General features: G+C 37.7%; 1 protein-coding gene and 1 long non-coding RNA gene across 5 annotated transcripts in view; both read left to right on the forward strand.

The window, feature by feature from the left end:
* Window positions 1-22,925, forward strand: part of LOC141443673 (putative fatty acyl-CoA reductase CG5065) — a 114,527-nt gene that overhangs the window by 62,507 nt on the left and 29,095 nt on the right. The gene's annotated exons all lie outside the window — the stretch shown is intronic.
* LOC141443833 (uncharacterized) lies at window positions 12,540-15,918 on the forward strand. The gene is made up of 4 exons (XR_012453081.1): window positions 12,540-13,665; window positions 14,309-14,410; window positions 14,899-15,097; window positions 15,209-15,918. It is a non-coding gene; the product is annotated as an uncharacterized lncRNA (long non-coding RNA).

A 22,925-nucleotide genomic window follows, 5' to 3' on the forward strand; every position in this document is an offset into this window, starting at 1 on the left:
GTTACTTAAGTAGTTTTTAAGCATGAATTAATGATTATTAAGGAATTTGAAGAGACTTACTTCTAGAGAATCCAGACCATTGGTTAAATATACGGACGCATGGACAAGAAACGTGTGCCCGACAATGACCCATAAGATGGAGAGGGAACGAATTCCGTCCAGACAGTCAAGAGTACCGGGCTTGGTGTTGATTGTCATCAGTCGGTCGGTGTTGGAGTATACCGAGAAGCAACTCAATATCTCGCTGGGTTTTATAGTTTCTATAACATTAGAGAAATAATGTCAAGCCTTTTTTTAACCGACTTCAAAAAAGGAGGTTCTATGTTCCACTGTTTGTATTTTTTTTTCATGTATGTTCACCTAAGATGTTCACCGATTACTCACTCAGTCAATTGTGAAGCGATTTTCAAAATTCTTTTTTTATTCAAAAGAGTGCTCTTTTGAGGTAGTCCCATTGTCACCAACTCAAGATCTAATGATGGAATCTTAGGGAAATCGAGGGCAACCCTCAAATTTTATAGGCACACCTATGACGATTTTGGCATTTTTAGTATTAAAATTAGCATTTACATGCATAATGTATCATTTGGTGAACTGGACCTGATGAAGAAGACCGTAGATGGCCAATGGAACTCGTCAAAGCTAAGTAATGCTCGCGCGTCTATAAATGATCATGATTAATTTAACTAAATAAGCGACTAAGAAGAAGCTTTAAGATCATTATTCTTTCGAACTGATCTGATGCTGAAACTAGGCAACGGAACTCTGTTATAAAACAACGTAACTAAGCCGTGTTTGGGCTTAATGGAATCGTTGTGAGATGTAATTTGACTACAAATCACTAAAAAGTGAGAAATAAAGAATAAAATCAAAAGAAGTACAGAAATATTTGTCTCTATATACATCTGGCAAACTGCATAGCAGTTTGTTGACAGAATTTAAAGATATTCAAGTTAATTATGCTTCAAATTAGATCCTACCTTTCTTAATAAATATGTGGTGGAGCTCATAGCCCGTGCTTAATATTGTCAGGCACCCAAGAATAGAGAATATAACACTGAAAACAAAATGTTAACTGAGTAAATTCGGTCCAGAAGAAAATTCATTTTTAAATATACTTAATTTTCATCTTACACAGCAGCAATGTCAGCGCCAGAGTAGGGTTTGTCATCGGGAAGTCGGCACATAAGATTCGTGTAGTTGAACTCGACAGAAGAACTGTCTAATAAAGGAGAGAGCACATCTTCCACTCTGCAGGAACGTGGAATGCAAACCGCTAGGGTCATCGGCACAGCATGGGCTATGATAATTCCTTCCAGTACTCTAAATGAAAATAAAAAGAAGAATTGTTAAGATTACACCCACTGCTATAAACAGCGAGAAGTATTTATAAGTAAATCCTGATTTAGGAGGTGACCAACCTGTCTTCACCAGCCAAAGTTGCGAATTTCTGTGTAGCGTCTTTGTATGCTTTCAAATTATGATCAGACCAAATAGTACTACATTTGCTCCAGGTCACGTTTGCTGGCCAAGAGTTCCCAGTAACTATTGGAAGAGTTAAACTTTCTGTCTGAATGAGACAATATTTTCCCTGGATGACGCTGCTTTCTTGGACCTGATTTATGGCCAAGCATTGTCGGTAGTTGCCAAGACTAAATGAATTCCCTTTTAGAATACTTTGTGGTACTCGAAAGCTGGCATCGTAAACTACAAAATGATACTTTTTTATTAAAGTTAATTAAATTATTATTATTATAGTAATAAATATATAATGGGCCATGTGCAAAATTAAACATGTTATTGATGTTTATCCCGTTTTCTCGAAAGTTTTAGTTTGTACGTGGAGGAATACATAATTGTAAACCGGCCAAGAGCGTGTCGGACACGCCCAAAATAGGGTTCGGTAGCCATTACGAAAAAATTAAGTAATATTTTTCTAAGGATTTCGTATTTTATACGGAATCTTTCAAGTTTACATATATTTTATACCTTAGGCTGCTATTTAAGAGTAAAACTACTAACAATTCTCAAGCATGCTTAGCCGTTATAGTTTTCCTTGAAACTGATATACTTACTACTACTACCATCCTGAATTTTTTCAAATTTTTCCACCCACTGGTTTAGATTTTAGAGGGGGCGGGGGACGCTCGATTTTAATTAAAATTTGCACTTTAAAGTTGAATATTTTGCATAAAATCAATTAATCGAAAAATCGTCCTAGCAAACCCCTAATGGTTTTAAAAGACCTATCCAGACATATACTATAGGTTGGATGAGAAAAAAAATCACCCCACTTTACGTCTATGGGAGGCCCACTAAGCACAAACCTTACCGAAACATCGCTGCAATGTTGATCTAGCTCACAATATCAACGTTGCCAACGAACCTTGCCAGAAAGTTGCCAAAACATACATTATCAAGGAGTTTGAATGCCACATATGCAATGTTGCCGCATCTTGCAGCAACCTTGCAAATAAAACGTTACAAAATAAATGTTGCCTAAAAGTGCCATATCAAACTTACTGTAAGTTATTTTTATAACGTTATTGTAACTTTGCATGCTTAACAATTTGAAAGTTGCAAACGCAATCTTACTGCAATGTTTCAAGCGTAACGTTATAATAGAAACGTTTTTGTAACGTTTCACATCATAGTTACCTTAATATATATGTGCAACTTTGCTACAAGGTTAGTTTTACTACATTACTTCTGTTAAGTTGTCTTAAGCTTTAAAATGAAACATTTTAAACGTTACAACGGTAAAGTTCCTGCAGCTTACAATTCTGTCGTTAAATCAACGTTGCCAAGGAAACTTCCAAGTAAGCTACCACAACTTAAAATTGAAACGTTTTTGAACATTACTTGAGCAATGTTTTTGCAAAGTAGCGTGACAAATGTACCTATAAGTTACTTGCGCAATATTGTTGTAACTTTGCATGTTAAATATTTTGAAAGTTCCAACCGCAATCATGCAGCAACCTTTGAAATATAATGTTATATTTAAAAGTTACAGTAACCTACCGCCAAATAGTTAGTTAAATTTACATATGCAACTTTGCTGCAAAGTTAGTTTTGTTACATTATTCATGTTAAGTTGCCCTAAGCTTTAAATTGCAACCTTTTAAAACGTTACAACGATGATGTTCCTGCAACGCGAAACTCTGGCGTTTAATGTACGGTGCCAAAAAAACTTCCACGTAAGCTATCATAACTTAAAATTGTAACGTTTTCGAACATTACTTGAGCAATGTTTTTGCAATGTAGCGTGACAAATGTACCTATAAGTTACTTGCGCAATATTGTTGTAACTTTGCATGTTAAATATTTTGAAAGTTCCAACCGCAATCATGCAGCAACCTTTGAAATATAATGTTATATTTAAAAGTTACAGCAACCTACCGCCAAATGGTTAGTGAAATTTACATATGCAACTTTGCTGCAAAGTTAGTTTTGTTACATTATTCATGTTAAGTTGCCCTAAGCTTTAAATTGCAACCTTTTAAAACGTTACAACGATGATGTTCCTGCAACGCTAAATTCTGGCGTTTAATGTACGGTGCCAAAAAAACTTCCACGTAAGCTACCACAACTTAAAATTGTAACGTTTTCGAACATTACTTGAGCAATGTTTTTGCAATGTAGCGTGACAAATGTACCTATAAGTTACTTGCGCAATATTGTTGTAACTTTGCATGTTAAATATTTTGAAAGTTCCAACCGCAATCATGCAGCAACCTTTGAAATATAATGTTATATTTAAAAGTTACAGTAACCTACCGCCAAATGGTTAGTGAAATTTACATATGCAACTTTGCTGCAAAGTTAGTTTTGTTACATTATTCATGTTAAGTTGCCCTAAGCTTTAAATTGAAACATTTAAAAACATTATAACGATGATGTTCCTGCAACGTTAAATTCTGGCGTTTAATGTACGTTGTCAAAAAAACTTCCACGTAAGCTACCGCAGCTTGATTTTTTATTTTTTCAGACATGCATGACTTGTGCATTGTTACAGAAAAGTAGCGTGATTAATGTACCTATAAGTTACTTGTGTAATATTGTTGTAACATTGCTCGTTTAATATTTTGAAACTTACAACCGCAATCATACAGCAACGTTTTAAATACTTACCTGTTTTAAAAAAATCATTTCACAACCTGTTTTAAAAAACCTTTTTTTTTAAAACCTGTTTTAAAAAAAACATTTTACAACCACCCGACACTCAGGTCTTGACATACTGAACAGAAAGGTTGAATACGCTATTTTTCTCTAAGGCCATTTTAAACCTACTCAACAATGAATAAGGTTGAAAATTCTACATATACATGAAATGTACTTCTAAACTTTTTCGTAAGTAACTGGTTGGCGATTTCGGGAACAAAAAGCAGGACAAAAGTATTGTATAGATACAATTGCTATTGTATGTACCTAGGTCAAAGTCAAAGAACATAGTCACTAAACTCGGCCGTCTAGACAGAGCAACGATGAGGTGCGCTGCGTACAACCAATCGAGGTTGTTACAAATGAAATCTACGTAGGTACTTACCTACATATTTTATTTTAACTTGTTAGCCTTAAAACTTAAGAGTTCCACTATCCAGCTCCTGGCTCTATCATTAAACCCTCGTTACTAAGCGTAACGTACCTACCTACCTAAGCGGCATGGGACTTGTCAAAAAAAGAATCTAATGAGCCCAAAGTCGAAGGTTTAGTAAGTACTAGTAAGTAGCCGTTGAAGAGTTCCACTATCCAGCTCCTGGCTCCATCATCAGATCAGCTCGATGGTACCATATTATTGCGTTGTCATCAGAACTACGCATAACTGCAAAGTTTCAAATCGATACGACAATACGGTATTTGACAACTCCTGAATTTGCCATAAGTAGGTATCTTTAATATTATTATGAAAATATAGATGTATATACAGTGTTTAGCGAAGAGAACTTATATCGGTTGAAAATTGGATTTATAGTGTTTTTTTGAAAAATCAATATACCTGTCCTTCTCAAACGCTTTCCTCTATGCAATAAGTATGGCGCTACTGGCGTGTGACGTCACATGCCAGTATGTCTTTCTCTGTCTAATCTTGAATTTCAAAGCTTTATAACTTTGTTATTTGTTAAGGTATAGCTTAATATTTTTTTCTCTATTCAATAACAGGCATTGTGTAGTTTTAATTTATACTTAAAATATATACAAAATAGTCAAATACCGTATTAGAAGTAGGTTAAAATTTACTTGCAAGATTTGATTACAATACCTAGTACCTACATGTAGTTAGTTATATTACAAACTATTACAAAGTAATGTACTTAGGTAGTTAAACTCCTTCTACACGGTCGGGACTAACCGCCGACCATCGCGTCCTTGGTCGGGTCAACCAATTTTTGCATTCGTTCTACACGGTCGGTGGTACCACGGATAGGGTTGCCAACTTTTTTTTACAAGTAATAGTATAGTAGTAATTGTAGGTCTGAGAAGAGAAATAAACAGTATTTTAGAATAACTTAACCATAAAAATTTCATTTTTAAAACAAGCTTTTTTTTGCTGACTGTCTGTACTTTTTGTTGACTGTACTTGCATTGTCACTCAAACTACATTATAATTGCATACCTACCAAATTTCAAGTCGATGCTATTAACCGTTGAAGAGTTCCATCCTGCGGAGACGATCCTGGCTGGACTACCAGGATGCCACTACTAAATTATTGTATTGTCACGTGATTTACATAATTATGCCAAATTTGAAGTCAATCCGACTACTGGAAGTTCTTCGAATTTAACTTGCAAGATTTGACTACAGACAGACACAACGGGACAGGTGAAACTAAAACTAAATAAATGCTTATAAAAATACAAACATTGGAACATAGAACCTCCTCCTTTTTTGAAGTCGGTTAAAAAATGGACAGTATTTTCTTCTTTTAATGTTTTAAGGATAAATATATGGGTACTTCTCGCACAAGTTATCAATTTAGTATCATTTTTAAAAGCCTCATAAATCTCGTCAGAATCAAAACTAAAACTAAGATAAATTAACAGATACGTTCTGAAACACCGCTATTGTAACTATGCGGCACTGACTTAGTGTGATGCTGAAACAGTATTTTGCATGCTTTAGTTCAACAGTAAAAAGTATTTTAATAGTGAAAAACAGTTAATTACTGTTTTTAACAGTATAGTTGGCAACCCTAACCACGGACACAGCCCAAGGCCTGTCGCGAGGGATGCGCTCGCGCGCGACCCCAAGGCCATTGACATCAACCAAATATCGGTCGGGTCAACCGATTCCTACACTGTCCGTCCATTTTTAAATTAACCCGACCAAGGACACGATATGATCGGCGGTTGGTCCCTAGTAACAAGTTACAACAGGTGAAGCTAATAAGAGCGTGTTTAAAAGTATATCTATCTATACCTAGTGCCATCCACGAGGACGCATGATTTTTGTCAAAATTAGACATAATGACATTGTAATAAGAACCACGGCACGCGTCATCGTGAATGAATCTACCTATACCATTTGTGTTTGCAATCTATAATCTCTAGGTAGGTACAATCTATAGAGAGGCGGCGGAGAGGAGTACGTTACAATCTTTAAGACTTCGGTTTTAGTGCGTATAATAATGACGAAATCTATAATAATTTCTTAAAGACAAGCGGTAGCTACGTAGGTATTCGCAATTTTTCGCGGCTTTGTAGGCGCGGAGCGCGGCGCTGGATGTTAAATTATTATAGATTAACCGTTAGTTTCGGTTTCGGTTACGGATATTGTATTTTTAAGGAAGTAAAAGTAAAATACAAATAGGAATAAATAGAATACAATAAAAAATTACAAAAAAAAACAAATAAGACCTATAGGTACCTACAAACTTTAAGGCTTAAACACCTAAGTACTCGTATAATTTTGTATTTTTATTGTATTTTGCACAATAAAGAGTTTGCTTTCTAATAGGAATGTAGATGACTTGACTTTAATTTTATTGTATTAGTTAATATACAATAGATGCAGAAGTCGCCGGCTGTTCTGTCGGCTCGGCAGCAGGGCTTCAAATACCGTTAAAAAATGGTAACGTTACCAACTGTCAAACAGATTTAACGTTAAATCATAATTAACGTTAAACGATTTACCGTTACTTATACAACTTTTTACCGGTATAAAAAATGGTAACGTTATCAGCTATTCATTAAATTAACGTTAATTCAAAAGTATCGTTAAATCATTTAACGGTATTTATATTACTATTTACCGGTAAGCTTGGGTAACGTTAAATGGCAGATTATCCTCATTTATCGAGCGAGTATGCACGCGCAATACGCGCATTCCTCGTCGTTTTTAGGGTTCCGTACCTCGTTTTTGTCCTTCTGTCCGTCTGTCTTTCTGTTAAGACGCTTTTTCTCAGGAACGCGTGGAGGTATCAAGGTGAAATTTATAGGGGTAGATATTTGTATGAGAAATACGAATATCTGTTCTCGAGTCTTGGGTGCATAATAGTACATTACTGCAGAGGCCATGAAGTAAGGGATTGATGGACGAGTTCGGGGTAGACGGCCGAGTCGTAGACGAGGCCGGATAGAACGAGTCCAGCAATCCCTGTTCTGGCCGAGGCTTGTATAGTGCTTTTCTCAAACAATGTGAGGAAATATTTTTCATCCATCCATCCATCCATCCATCCATCGCATCGCATCGCATCGCTTCGCATCGCATCGTTTCGCATCGCATCGCTTCGCATCACATCGCTTCGCATCGCATCGCTTCGCATCGCTTCGCATCGCTTCGCATCGCTTCGCATCGCTTCGCATCGCTTCGCATCGCTTCGCATCGCTTCGCATCGCTTCGCATCGCTTCGCATCGCTTCGCATCGCTTCGCATCGCTTCGCATCGCTTCGCATCGCTTCGCATCGCTTCGCATCGCTTCGCATCGCTTCGCATCGCTTCGCATCGCTTCGCATCGCTTCGCATCGCTTCGCATCGCTTCGCATCGGTTCGCATCGCTTCGCATCGCTTCGCATCGCTTCGCATCGCTTCGCATCGCTTCGCATCGCTTCGCATCGCTTCGCATCGCTTCGCATCGCTTCGCATCGCTTCGCATCGCTTCGCATCGCTTCGCATCGCTTCGCATCGCTTCGCATCGCTTCGCATCGCTTCGCATCGCTTCGCATCGCTTCGCATCGCTTCGCATCGCTTCGCATCGCTTCGCATCGCATCGCATCGCATCGCTTCGCATCGCTTCGCATCGCATCGCATCGCATCGCATCGCTTCGCATCGCATCGCATCGCATCGCTTCGCATCGCTTCGCATCGCATCGCATCGCATCGCATCGCTTCGCATCGCTTCGCATCGCATCGCATCGCTTCGCATCGCATCGCGTCGCAGTATCGCAAATGCTTATAGAGTAGTGATGGTTGGCTGTTCGTAATTTTTCCTTTGTCAGTTTAATGTTAGTAATGTTAGTAAGCAAATTTAAAAACATGCTCGGAAATGTATGCGTTAATGTCACGAAATGGAGACATGGAGGCCATGAAGTATGTATGAAAATCCATTATTGTCCGCTGCTCTAATTTTTTAAATTTGCTTACTAACATTAAACTGACAAAGGAAAATTACGAACAGCCAACCACTACTACTCTGTAAGCATATGCGATACTGCGATGCGATGCGATGCGAAGCGATGCGAAGCGATGCCTAGCGATGCGAAGCGATGCCAAGCGATGCCAAGCGATGCCAAGCGATGCCAAGCGATGCCAAGCGATGCCAAGCGATGCCAAGCGATGCCAAGCGATGCCAAGCGATGCCAAGCGATGCCAAGCGATGCCAAGCGATGCCAAGCGATGCCAAGCGATGCCAAGCGATGCCAAGCGATGCCAAGCGATGCCAAGCGATGCCAAGCGATGCCAAGCGATGCCAAGCGATGCCAAGCGATGCCAAGCGATGCCAAGCGATGCCAAGCGATGCCAAGCGATGCCAAGCGATGCCAAGCGATGCCAAGCGATGCCAAGCGATGCCAAGCGATGCCAAGCGATGCGAAGCGATGCCAAGCGATGCCAAGCGATGCGAAGCGATGCGAAGCGATGCGAAGCGATGCGAAGCGATGCGAAGCGATGCGAAGCGATGCGAAGCGATGCGAAGCGATGCGAAGCGATGCGAAGCGATGCGAAGCGATGCGAAGCGATGCGAAGCGATGCGAAGCGATGCGAAGCGATGCGAAGCGATGCGAAGCGATGCGAAGCGATGCGAAGCGATGCGAAGCGATGCGAAGCGATGCGAAGCGATGCGAAGCGATGCGAAGCGATGCGAAGCGATGCGAAGCGATGCGAAGCGATGCGAAGCGATGCGAAGCGATGCGAAGCGATGCGAAGCGATGCGAAGCGATGCGAAGCGATGCGAAGCGATGCGAAGCGATGCCAAGCGATGCGAAGCGATGCCAAGCGATGCGAAGCGATGCGATGCGAAGCGATGTGATGCGAAGCGATGCGATGCGAAACGATGCGATGCGAAGCGATGCGATGCGATGCGATGGATGGATGGATGGATGGATGGAACTTAAAATGTAAAGAAAATGTTTAGTGTAAGATTAATGAATAAAGGCTTTTATTATTGTTCAAAACCGTGTACAAATTATGTTAACATTTATGCATGAGAAGTTTCAACAGTTTGCCCATTTCGGACGTACAATTTATTACTTAAATATAATTATAATTTATTATTTTTACATGAATTCTAATATTTTTTCAAAAAGTATTCATTTAGATCATAAAAGCACTCGCACACTAAAAATTGTTTAAGTTTATTTTTGAATTGTGCACCATCTAATGATTTTAAATATTCAGGTAAGTGATTATAAACTTTTATTCCATTTACATAAGTGCTCTTTTTGAGTATATAGCTAGAGGGTCGGACAGTGCATATGTCATACTTATATTGAGATCGTATATTTGTCTTTGAATCACTTTTTTTGGGAAAATGATCTTTATTTTCTTTAACAAATTATGTTTAACTTCATGTTGTCAATGTATTAATGTTAAAAAAAAGCCAGACAAAATGAATATAGTATCCTTTCTCAATAATAATTTATTAACAGCAATTATAAAATGAAATTAATAGAAAAACAAAGTTAAATTAAGTTATTAATAATTACGTTCAACATTAAATTAAAAAATAGACTATTCAAGTTCACAGCTTTCTCCACTCCGCGGAAGCTAGACTGTCTCTTTTGTTCTCGAGAGTTTGATTAAGGTGCGAAAAAGACATATACGAACACGGGGCGAGCATATTTTGTTTTAGCAATTGAAATGTAAATTTTTAGCAAAATGCTAAAAAAACATCAAGATAGTTATGCAATTTCGTAAATTTAAAGGAAACTTGAAATACGACACCATCCTTTTTCAGAGTGGATCTGCTGTCATTTGCAGTTTCGCCGAAAACTTTGTCATTGCGTGGCGTTGTAATGTAATCAACGCGCGGTCGAAACACAACTGTGCAGGGCTACTACGAAACTCGAAAATCGAAGTTCAAATCATACCGTCCCTCTCGCTCGCTCTCGTATTAAATAGTATAAGTGTCAGAGGGACCCCACGACACGAACTTCGAGTTTCGGGTTTCGTAGTAGCCCTGCAGGAATGAAACAATAGTCGTCTACCTCACCTACATACTATGGGTTCCATCCTGCTGGGTCGTGCTGAGTCACCGACTTCGAGCTACTAGGTACAGTCACCAGCACCAATATCCGACACAACAAATCTGCATAAATATCTGATACGACTCTATTTCTAGGGCCGGAAGGACGTGTCAGATATTTTTGCACACTCCGCTGTAGCAGATATTAATGCTGGTGACTGTACCTAAAAAAATATTTTCAAGGGATTTGTAGTCAGTTTCATTTTCCGTTATTTTTTTATTTTTTATTTTTTGTTATAATTTTTCTTTATTTCTCACATTTTAGTGATTCGTAGCCAAAGAACATCTCACAACGATTCCATTAGGCCCAAACACGGCTTAGGTACGTTGTTTTATAACAGAGTTCCGTTGCCTACCTTCCAGCTTCAGCATCAGATCAGTTAACTTAAAGCTCCTTCTTAGTCGCTTATCTAGGTATATTCATCATGATCGTTTATAGACGAGCGAGCATTACTTAGCTTTGATGAGTTCCATTGGTCATCACGGTCTTCTTCATCAGGTATAAGTTACCAAATGATACTTTCTGAATGTAAATGCTTATTTTAATGCTAAAAATGCCAAAATCGCCATAGGTGTGCCTTTAAAATTTGAGGTTTGCCCTCGATTTCCCTAAAATCCCATCATCAGATCTTGACTTGGTGACAATGGGACTACCTCAAAAGACTATCCTTTCGAATAAAAAAAGAATTTTGAAAATCGATCCACAATTGACTGAGTAATCGGCGAACATACATAATAAAAATACTAACATTGGAACATAGAACCTCCTCCTTTTTTGAAGTCGGTAAAAAAGTCGCCAGATAAGTCGCTAAACCATTTTTGTCGTCAAAACCTTTTTTGGTCGCTAACACTTAAGCAAAAATCGCTAGTTCTAGCGACAGTCGCTAAATTGGCAACACTCGGTAGCATAGCAAATATTACCGAAATGTTACTTCGGTATCGTTATAATAATGTGAATTGGGTAACGTTAACTAGCCCTACAATGTAAAGTAAATTTACCGGTAAAAATAACGTTAATCAGGTAACGGTACTATATGTTAAGTTACCATTTAACGTTATATTTTTTTACCGGTACTAGGTATATGTATGATTTTTACCGTTATTTAACGTTACTTATAGTGTGAATTTGGTAACGTTAACAAGCCCTGCTCGGCAGGGCAAAAAAAAACCTGTCACAACATGTCGCATTTTGACTCCGCCCCTATCCGAAACTATCAGAAACTTTTATACTTATCGGATTCGGTTACGGCTACGGATAGTTTTTTATTTCGGATATCCGATAGTTTCGGTTACGGATACGGAGCTTCATAACATCCCAGAGACCCTACTAACTACGAAGTGCATAATTCGAACTTCATTTCGTGCCGTTCCGCTCACGCTAATATGATTTGACACGAGAGTGAGAGGGACGATACGATACGAACTTCGATTTTCGAATTTCGGAGTAGCGCCCCTGATCTATATTATACATACAATGTAGGTAGGTACCTACTCAATCTATAGCGAGCGTGGCGCGACACTCGTGTCACACAAACAGCTGTGTGCGCGTGCTGTCGGTCCGTCATCCACGTACGCGTGATTTTAATTATATAATACGTATTGTAATAAAATCCAAAAACTATTAAGTACTTACTAAATATATCTAGACACAGCCTGTCAAGCCAAGTTCGAGCTAACAGAACTGGCGAGCAGCACCGTGTGTAATTTTGATTTATTCTGTGATCCAATATATATATATATATATATACCCCAATGCACCTTATTAAAAACAGTCAAGTGCGAGTTGGACTCGAGCACCGAGGGTTCCGTACAATTTTTACCATTTTTTTTTATTACCATTGCTCTAACGAAAAGTAATAGTTAAACTGTACTGAAGGACAAACTTATAACTTTACCGTTGGAAAACTGTTGTCCTGATGCATCACCACCATAGGTCGCAGTTAGTATATCAATCAAGTACAAATAAGTTTATAATCACAAAAAGTATTTTTTGTGATGTAGTTACCTAACTACAAATTAACGGTTTTCAAACTTTTTTTATTGGTTGTGCTATAAGAGCTAACATTATAATCATACCAAATTAAAGTTTCTAACCCGTTATTGATTTCTACGTGTCGATATGTAGGTTGATCAAGTTTTAAAAGCCTAACAAAAGCCTTACGGGCGGGCCGGACGCAGTCAGTCAAATTTGGCCAGCCCGCGGCCGGACAAGAGATAAAAGAGATTAAAAATCCTGAACAGTGTCCGGCTAACGGAACTTGTTCGGATACGAGAACATGGAAATAACTCTGTAAACTAACAAAACATAAGTCAGTTTTTTTTGTACTCGTAATCTGTTAGAGTTAATTCATTGAGTACTAAATGAGCATCTCTAGTCTAATGGTTTTTTTCTCGATCGATCGATTGTTTTTTGGACGTAATATCTCCGAATTTCGAATTCGAATTCGATCTGGCAAGTTGGCAAAACCATACTTTTATGGCACAGCACTATGCGTCCGCACAAGACTACCAAGCTACGCCCCGCACTATTGCCTGCGGGGGGGGAATGAAGGAAGGGCGGAGAGGTGCCGGCGCTCACGCTCACGCCGCGGCGAGCGCCGCCAGTTGCCGAGTCCTCGTCCGCGCGGAACGCACGCTGCTCTCACTGTCTGCTCGCAACTATCAACTCTCGTGCCCGCTCGCTATCAACTAACTCCATCCATAAATCCGTTTCTAATCTTGCAACTAAATTACTAACCGCTGTACATGTCTTTATCAAAATTTCTCTGTAATGTAACGAACTTTAACAGTTTTCATTCCGACTCGCTAACTACTTCTATATATACTCCCGGCCCGGATAATACGCCAGCCAGCAGCCATTTTGATTTGTTTACCGACCGTGTGGCGTGTTTGCGTGCGTGCGTGTGGCGTACGCCTGCCTAATATTTTTACAATAAAGAAGTGTTATGAAAAGAAGATCAAAATAATGGAGAAACCAGAAAAAGATGTAAGTTAAATTATTACTAAATGCTTATTACTAACGACATCGACATGGCTTTGTGCCTGCCTAGTTGAATTGAAAATAGTATTTTGAACATGCAAGCTATAGATTTGACAATAGATCATATATTCCCATGCTACAGTTATGTTCTGTTGTTTATTTTATAAGCATGTTTTATTTTGGTGTTTTAGTTGTATCGATCAATCATGTACCGGCAAGTTCAGTCTAATTTGAATTAAACATTCTAAACTCAAAATGCACCTTTTTCACTATAACTGCTATTTTAAAAGCACCTCGAGATAGCATATAAAACTACAGGGATTGCTTTTTTACGATAAATGACGATAAAATAGCTGTTTTAGCAAAAGAAAAGTTCATTTTGAGGTAAGAATGTGATTGGCGCGCGAGACCAATCATTTATCTAAGTTTTAGTAGTTCTGAATAAACAAGTCACAGAAAAAAAAAGTGACGAAATACTAACAAAATGGCTGAAGTTCAAAAATTATATTTCGCTAGGTTGTGTAAGGAAATCATATTACTTACCTAGTTTGCGTTTCACTCTTGTGTTGATACAAGCTTTTATTTTTAATTTATTTTTAACCTAAGTACTTCAATTAAGTAAATTCAGGTTTTTTTATGTAATAAATAGGAGGGGACAAACGAGCGGACAGTTCACCTGATGTTAATTGATTACCGTCGTCCATAGACATCCGCAGCACCATCAGGATATCAGACGCGTTGCCGGCCTTAGGTGTGTATGAAAGTAGTTATTTTATGAAACTGCTGCGGTTATTAACATGTTGGCTGTCATGAGCATCAACAGTGGCACCAGTGGAATCAAAATATTGTAAAGTTAAAATTAAATGCAACCACATAAATAAATAATTTCATCTCAATATTCATTTCACCTACACAGATATTTGGTTAAAACTGTTTTGTAGTAGAGAAGTTCATATTACCTACAGTGCTAATACTTCAGGTTTTAACAACATTTGGATACTATTAATCTCATAATTTGCGTAGCTATATACTATTTATAAATATTTTTGATATGCACATAGAAATATTGACAATAAATAACTGCAGAAGGTAACAGGTAGTTTGATCATGTGATTAAAATAGAAGACAGAATGATGTAGTTAAATGTTTTAATTGATGATGTGGTCAAACCATTTATAATTAATATGGATGAGTATGAACTAAATTGTTCGGAAATTGAATCTTTTATGTTGTTTTCAGAAGCCGTATTCTGTTATTATATTCTCATATGAGAATAATGAATATGTAAGCGTCTGTCCAAGAAACTGGTTAAATGAAGACAAAAAGACATGTCTTTGGGCAAATAAAAATTTTTTTAGAGTAAAGCCAAATCAACAACACCAACAACACCACCAGAAGCTGATTGGATAACTTATTGACATTCGCATAATAGGACATTGTAAGTATGAGACTACATGAATTTACATGTAATTCACTACAAAATAAAATGTAATATCAATAAATTCAAGGAAAATTAGTGTGAATCACAAAATCTTTTGTTTCTTTTCAGCTCCAAAACGTGCAGTCACTCACCGTTTTATGCTACAGTTAATATATGCTGCTGTTTTCCGAAGTAAGTGATTTTTAAAAATTGATGTTGGGTATTTATTTATTTTATGGGTTTTTAGAAGGCACACTGTATTATGCTAATAAGGTAACTTGACTGTAGCAGGTTTCCAAACTGAAATTGTTTTTTTAAAAGCTTTTATATAACTTGTAATGTACATACAGCCGAGTTCATAAACTTGTAAGCAAAAATTTTATCAAAAATATCTGAACTCGACTATATGTACATATGTTGTCTGGGTGTGGAATCTTGGAAGCTTAATTTGACCCACTTCCAGTAATCGGATTGACTTGAAATTTAGCATACATATGTAAATCTGGTGACAATACAATAATCTGGCAGTGACATCCTGGTGGTCCGGCCAGGATTGTCTCCGCATCACGGAACTCTTCAACGGTTAATGGCAACAACTTCAAACTTGGTATAGATATGTAGATTGGATGACAACGCAAGTACAGTCAACAGAAAGTACAATAAGCAAAAAAAGCTAGTATAAAAATGTTTTTTTTATGATTAGGTTACTTTACTTTACTCTTATTTATCTAGTGGTTAAGGAGAAGGCACATCATAAATTGTGATTCATAATGCATGTGTTAATTAACAATTTTAGGTAGGTGTTCTGATATGTAACCTTGATAATTTGGTTTGATTGCAACATATTTTTAGTGATCTTTTTATAGTAGGTACATTTGTCTTAAGGGCGCGTAAATAAGGAATAACGAACGAGAGTATGAGTCGATGTTCGTAATTCTAGTACCGCCCGTGCGACATACAATGTTTTTCATCACATTTGCGAGTAAAATGTGTATATTTGTAAAAGAAAAACTAATTTTAAAAATGCCGAAACCGCTAGCTGCACTCTTGGCAGCGCTCTGCAGCATGTGCATGGCGTGCGTGAGCAGCGCGCGCACGGAGCAGCAGCACATCATGCAGGAAAAAACTCATTTACCGACCTTGGCTTCATGACATGAAATTAGTACGGGCAATGATTCATTCATTTACCGACCACGGGTTTCATGAAAAGCACATTAAGGTCGTGGGTTTTATTTGGGGGGCTGCAACCAAGGTAGCCTGCATGTTACGACACTGGTTACGAGCAAGTGTGATGAAAAATATTTTTTATTTATTTATGTTATTCTAGTGATCTTAATTGTACATGCATGTGCACATTACTGGTGCCGTTAATAATGTGTTCTTAAGGTAAGAAAATGTTTTTTTTTCTCAAACATGCTCGGAAATATTCGCATTACTTCGAAAAAATAAACCGCGAAGTTTAAATACTGTTATAAACCGCTGAACCGAATTAGATGAAATTTGGTATGGAGATAGTTTGAGATCCTGGAAAGGGCATAGGATAGTTTTTTTATCCGGAAAATTGCNAAAGTTAATATAACTTTCATTTTACAAATGTCAATTATTATTCATTGCACTCATTTCGACACCACGTTTACAACTGGACAATGAAGTGTCTATTAATTATCCTTATGTGTCATTAATTCATTAAGTTTTCCTTCAATAAAATGGAATTCTAAATTTACGTTTTCATATAAAACTTCTTCCCTATAGGTATAGATGTCGACCAAAGAGACACAAAACCCCCGACACAAAAAAGCCGACAAAAACGCCAGCAAAAAAAAAAAAAACGTCCGAAAAAAAAGCGCCGACAAAAAAGACAAATAAAAAGTTAAAATAATTATGCACTACCTATATAGCTGTTACCCGCGACTTCATCTGCGAAGAATTCGTTTATCGATTCGATTTCCCGCAAAATTAGCCTAAGTTAATTTAGCATAAGTATCTAGTAATATCTTTTTACCTATGCGTCGCCGGTGTCGGGAGACCGCTAATCGAAAACTAAAGTACCATGTTGTATTTTTAACCGACTTCAAAAAAAGGTGGAGGTTGATAATAATAATAATAATCCGTAATTTATGAACTGATTTCAAAATTTTTTTCGTTTGTCCAGGAATGCTTTCAATTAGGTCCCAAAAGCACCAAATCAGGATCTGATGATTATATCGCACACCTAGATCAAAACAGTATTAACTCAAAATTGGTGTATTTTTAGTTAATAGTATATTCGACATCTACAGATGATGCCGCGTCAGCCAATAAAACAGAACCAAAAATATTCCAAAAACTCGCCGATAGGTGGCTTTGTAAGACCCTTTTGCACGTGGCGGTGCCTCACCCCCAAGACAGTAGCATCATTAGTTCCCGACCGAACACAACGCTGAGTGCATGCTAGCATTTGATTTAAAACCGATGTATTTCGAGGAAGACTGTTTTGTTAACTGATGAATGTAATTATTTAAGTATTATTTTGAGTTGCTACAGTTTTGATGAGTTGGCGTTGCACGACTGATGGATAATAAATTGTTCAAATTAGAGTAAACACTGTTTTGATGACCTAGGTCAGATATTTCTCTATGATTATTTTTAGTTATATCTGTTTTCATGGTTTTAATTATTGCTTTTGAATTGCGTCGCTTTTGTTGAATGAGAATTTATTCTTAATTATAATTTGAACTAACACAGATGGAAGACTCTAAGTTTCATAAAACGCAGTAATTTATGTTGAAACTGTTTTAAATGTCACTTGTGTTATGATTTGCTAGGCATGTTTGAGTTTTATCATTTTTGAGTTAATACGCTTTTTATGGTTAGTAAATAAACCTTTAATAATTTAAATACTTGTTTTAGAAATATGAAGGGACGGGGCCGGATATTCGTGCAAATGGTTAAAAAAAGAAAAAAGAAAATGTTAACCCTAATATGCCGTCTCAAAGAGTTTCAAATGGAAAATAGCTTTTTAAGGGAAGAGTTACCGATGTTGACCGGTCAAATGGAACAAAATTCATCACCTGAGGGTTATTTTTCTGTTTCAAATAACCCAGTCAATTGAGATCCAACGACCTGATTATTATATTTCACCAATACGAAGTGACGACAGTGACATCATTATTTTTGAGAAGATTTTAACACGACTGATCTCAAGTGTAATTTAAGTGTTTTGTGATAATTAAGGAAGAATTATTTGTAACATTTTTTTCGTAGAGCTATTCATTTGATTTCATTTGCCTTGTAAAAGTTTATGACATGGTTCCTATTGAATAATATCTAGTGTAAAATTCATTATTTTCATTTAAACCTCATAAAACGTTCCAAATATCAATAAAACTACTCTCTTAATGAATGGCTTACTAACATTTTTATTGTATCAAAATCGAATTAATTCAAAAAGTAGTATACAAAACAGTTCCAACTAAAAATAATTACGGAAATCAAATACACTTAATTCTAAAAAACTGTAACAACTGAAAAACGGTATTTAATTTATCTTTTACATGATTTTAAATTTTAAATTATGAATACATCAACTTACAATCTCAGTTTGCTTTACAAAATTCAACAAATAAGCTTCTATCGTGTATAGTTTTCTCATAATCAACATTTTTGCCATTTCTGAAAAAAACGATTTTTTGAGTTAATACTGTTTTAATCTAGGTGTGCGATTATTCCTAAGGAAATCGAGGGAACTCTTCAAATATTGTATGGACACCTATGGTAATTTCGATATATTTAGTAGTACCTAACTCGTGCATTTGCTCTTGAAAATCATCATTTGGTGAAGTGGAACTGATGATAAAGACCACATTTGACCAACGGAGCGACTACTTAACAGCAAGTACTTCACGGGTTGAATTTCAATTACTTTAACACAGTTGCTAAGCAATTTATGCTCATCGTAATGCATATGGTGAAATGGAACGGGTGACGAAGCACCAGGACTCCTCAATAATGAACGTCTCTGCATCGGAAAAAGCAATTTTTCGTAAAAGGTGACGAGCAGTTGAGATTAAACTTTTGTATCTTAGATCTTTTAAGTACTTACACTAAAAAGCGTGTTTTTTACAACTGCTCGTCACCTTTTACGAAAAAATGCTTTTTCCGATGCAGAGACGTTCATTATTAAGGAGTCCTGGTGCTTCATCACATCATTGTTATTATTATTATTTTAAAATTTATGATGGTGGAAGCATTCTACACTTCCACTGAACGTAGATATAGTTTAGATATAGTTAGTGTTTAGTTTTGTAACAAAGGGACCCCATACATCCCTGTATTATTATTATTTATTTATTTTGTAATTTTTTTCTTTAATTGTATACTATACTTTTTAAGTATTTTATTATAAAAAAATGACTTTCTGCCAAGTTTCTTGCGGCGCATTCTTCTTGGCAATGATGGTCTTTCCGAAAGCGCAGGTAGTTTAAAAAATGACGTGTAAAAGTGCCCATTGCGGCCTATTTACTGAATAAATGATTTGAATTTGAATTTGAAGGAAAACATCGTGAGTAAACCTCGATAAGCGATTCCATGGTATGTGTGCGAACTAAGGTCCGACCTTACTACTTTTTTAATCTCGGCCGAGACCGAGACCGAGACCGAGAACGAGACCGAGACACAAAAAATAAGTGCTTTTTTGTATATTATCATTTTATTATCTAAAAAAAAACCGGCCAAGAGCGTATCGGACATGCCCAAGATAGGGTTCCGTGGCCATTACGAAATCATAGCCGTTATAATTTTCCCTGTAAATTTGATATCAATACCATACAATACAAATATTCTTTATTGCACACCATAAAGCAGTACAAAAACTTATGATATAAACACTTAAATTCACGGTAGACAATATCGTTACTATACCTAGTGCCATCCACGAAGACGCTTGATATTGACAAAATTAGACATTGTAAGAGCATTGTAATAAGAACCACGGCACGCGTCATCGTGAATGACTCTACATATACCATCCTGATTTTTTTAAAAATTTCCGCCTAACAGTTTAGATTTTAAGTTGAATATTTAGCAAACAGATCACTGAATCGAAAAATCCTCCTGGCGACCCCCTCAATGGTTTTAAAAGACCTATCCAACGATACCCCACACTATAGGGTTATTCGAGAAAAAAAATCACCCCCACTTTACGTCTATGGGATGGGGTAGACTAAAAAATATTTTTTTATTTAACCACTGTCAGCGTGACTGATATTCATGCCAAATTACAGCTCTCTAGTACTAACGGTCTCCGAGCTTAGCCGCGGACAAGCAGACGGACAGGCATGGCGAAATTATAAGGATTACTAGTAGACTACGGAACCCTAAAAATACTCGGTATGAATAAAAAAAAACTTTTATTATGGTTTAATTAACAGTTCCACCGGACCCTACAAACAAACTTAATTATCACGTAAATCAAACTACAGTATTATCAATAACAATCGTTATCGAAAAGAAATGAACGAGGTGTCACTTATTACGACCGGATGACTTGACGGATGATTTGACGACCAGATGGCCTAGTGGTTTGAGAACCTGACTACGAAGCTTGAGGTCCCGGGTTCGATTCCCGTGTCGGGGCAGATATTTGTATGAAAAATACGAATGTTTGTTCTCGGGTCTTGGGTGTTTAATATGTATTTAAGTATGTATCTATATAATTATATTTATCCGTTGCTTAGTACCCATAACACAAGCTTTGCTAAGCTTACTTTGGGACTAGGTCAATTGGTGTGAATTGTCCCGTGATATTTATATTTATTTATTTATATATTACTCTTGTTAGCGGGTGTCAGTAAGCAAGTAGGTACCATACGCGCGAAGCCGGGCGGGGCGACCAATCAAAATACCAAAGAAAGCCATGCCACCCCGGACACCAAGGTAAACCGCGCGCCAATATTTAAATTCAGTGCCGTCGCGTAGTCTCGGTCACGACTGAGAATCTCGGCTGTTTTGGGCCGAGACTGAGACCGAGATCTCGGGCCGATTTTTGGCCGAGATTTGTCGAAACCGAGACCGAGACCGAGATCTCGGTCGGACCTTAGTGCGAACTACCGCCCTAGACCTCTCATTCTGAGAGGAGGCCTGTGCCCAGCACTGGGACGTATATAGGCTGAGATACGAGTAGATAGATAGATAGAGGTAATGTAGTGGCGAACGGGTTAATTCTAGCATTGTAAAGCTTAAATTACTTTGAAGTGCGTTATAAAATATGTAGTGTAGATTAGATTAGGTATATTAGATTTATAGGGAATGTACGGATTATAATATAGTGTTAAGAATCATTATGGATCATTTGCTTTTCTGCGAAATTACCGTTATGATTACTCATGTGTCGAAGTCCCCTATGACGTCGCTTCCAGTCAGAAAAATATAGGGATAATAGCATAGGAAGAAATATATGCTTGTATTTATTCGATATGTCATGCACCAAGTGATAAATCGGTCATTTTTAGGGTTCCGTACCTCGAAAGGAAAAAACGGAACCCTTATAGGATCACTTTGTTGTCCGTCCGTCCGTCTGTCAAGACCCTTTTTCTCAGGAACGCGTGGAGGTATCAAGCTGAAATTGATATCGAATACTCATATCTGCGGTCCCTTGAAGCCTTGAAAAAATCAAACTTTTAAGTCAACGCAATCAAAAGATACAGTCATTAAACAACGTGATTCCATACAAATTGCCGTGCACTGAAAACCTATAGGGTACTTCCAGTTGTCCTAGAAACTTGAAATTTGGTGTGAAGGTAGCTATTACAACACAACTAACTAGAAAAGTCTGAAAATTTTGATTTTTTGTATCTGTAAAAATCAATGACCAATATAATTTGACCCCACACTCACGATTTACTTAGGAGCAGGGCTTACACTGGATGCGTTAAATCACTCAGAAGAAGCGGGAAATATCTTCAACACACGATTCCCGTTTACATACCTATAAATGTGTACGGAACCCTCGGTGCGCGAGTCCGACTCGCACTTGCCCGGTTTTTTTCATAATGCCCGAGCATTATGCGAAATATGAGATGGCAATTTGATAATAACTATTCAAATAATTTTCTCAAACATGACATGAAATATTGACGTTGTGTTACAAATAATACGCTGAGAAGTATCGCGCTGCAGGCGCTGTGGCTCAGCTGCGTGCGCGCGGTCATTCTAGCGGCCTGCAAAGAGATTTCATACAACTTTGCAGGCCGCTGGCCGGCAATGCGACCGTCTTTCATTTCATTCAACGCGCGCTCTGCGACACGGCGCACGCCCACACCCAGCACCACTTTTTTATTTAATTTCATGTCATGTTTGAGAAAAGCATTATACGGAACCCTGGGTACGCGAGTCCGACTCGCACTTGTCCGGTTTTTGAAGATCCCCAGGTTGTACCGGTCCGGAAATACTGGTGCTGCAAGGTCATTCCAAAGTTTCGCTGTGCGTGGCAAAAAAATCCGCGAGAAAGGAACTGTAGTTGCTACTGAGGTGGTGAAGATGGAAGAAAGTCGGTTGCGAGTGGAACGATGGAGAATCTTAGCAGCAGGCAATAGAGTGAAGAACTCCCTAGAGCACTCCCTAGGATAGATGCAGTACCTATAATATATATAGAGATGCAACATCCGTCCGCACGGACAAGGAGTCAAGCCGGCCAGGACTATATTTCACCAACGTGACAATTATCAGTGACATATGTCGTGTGACAATATTATTTGTATCTATACTCCATTTGAAAAACTTAACGGTAAAATTTGCACACGTTTTTTAAATGAAACAACGTAACTATTTCAAATTGTGCTAACTTCTATAATAATAATTACAGTGCCAT

The sequence above is a fragment of the Choristoneura fumiferana genome, chromosome 28, assembly GCF_025370935.1.
Source record: "Choristoneura fumiferana chromosome 28, NRCan_CFum_1, whole genome shotgun sequence".
Classification (NCBI taxonomy): Eukaryota; Metazoa; Arthropoda; class Insecta; order Lepidoptera; family Tortricidae; genus Choristoneura; species Choristoneura fumiferana.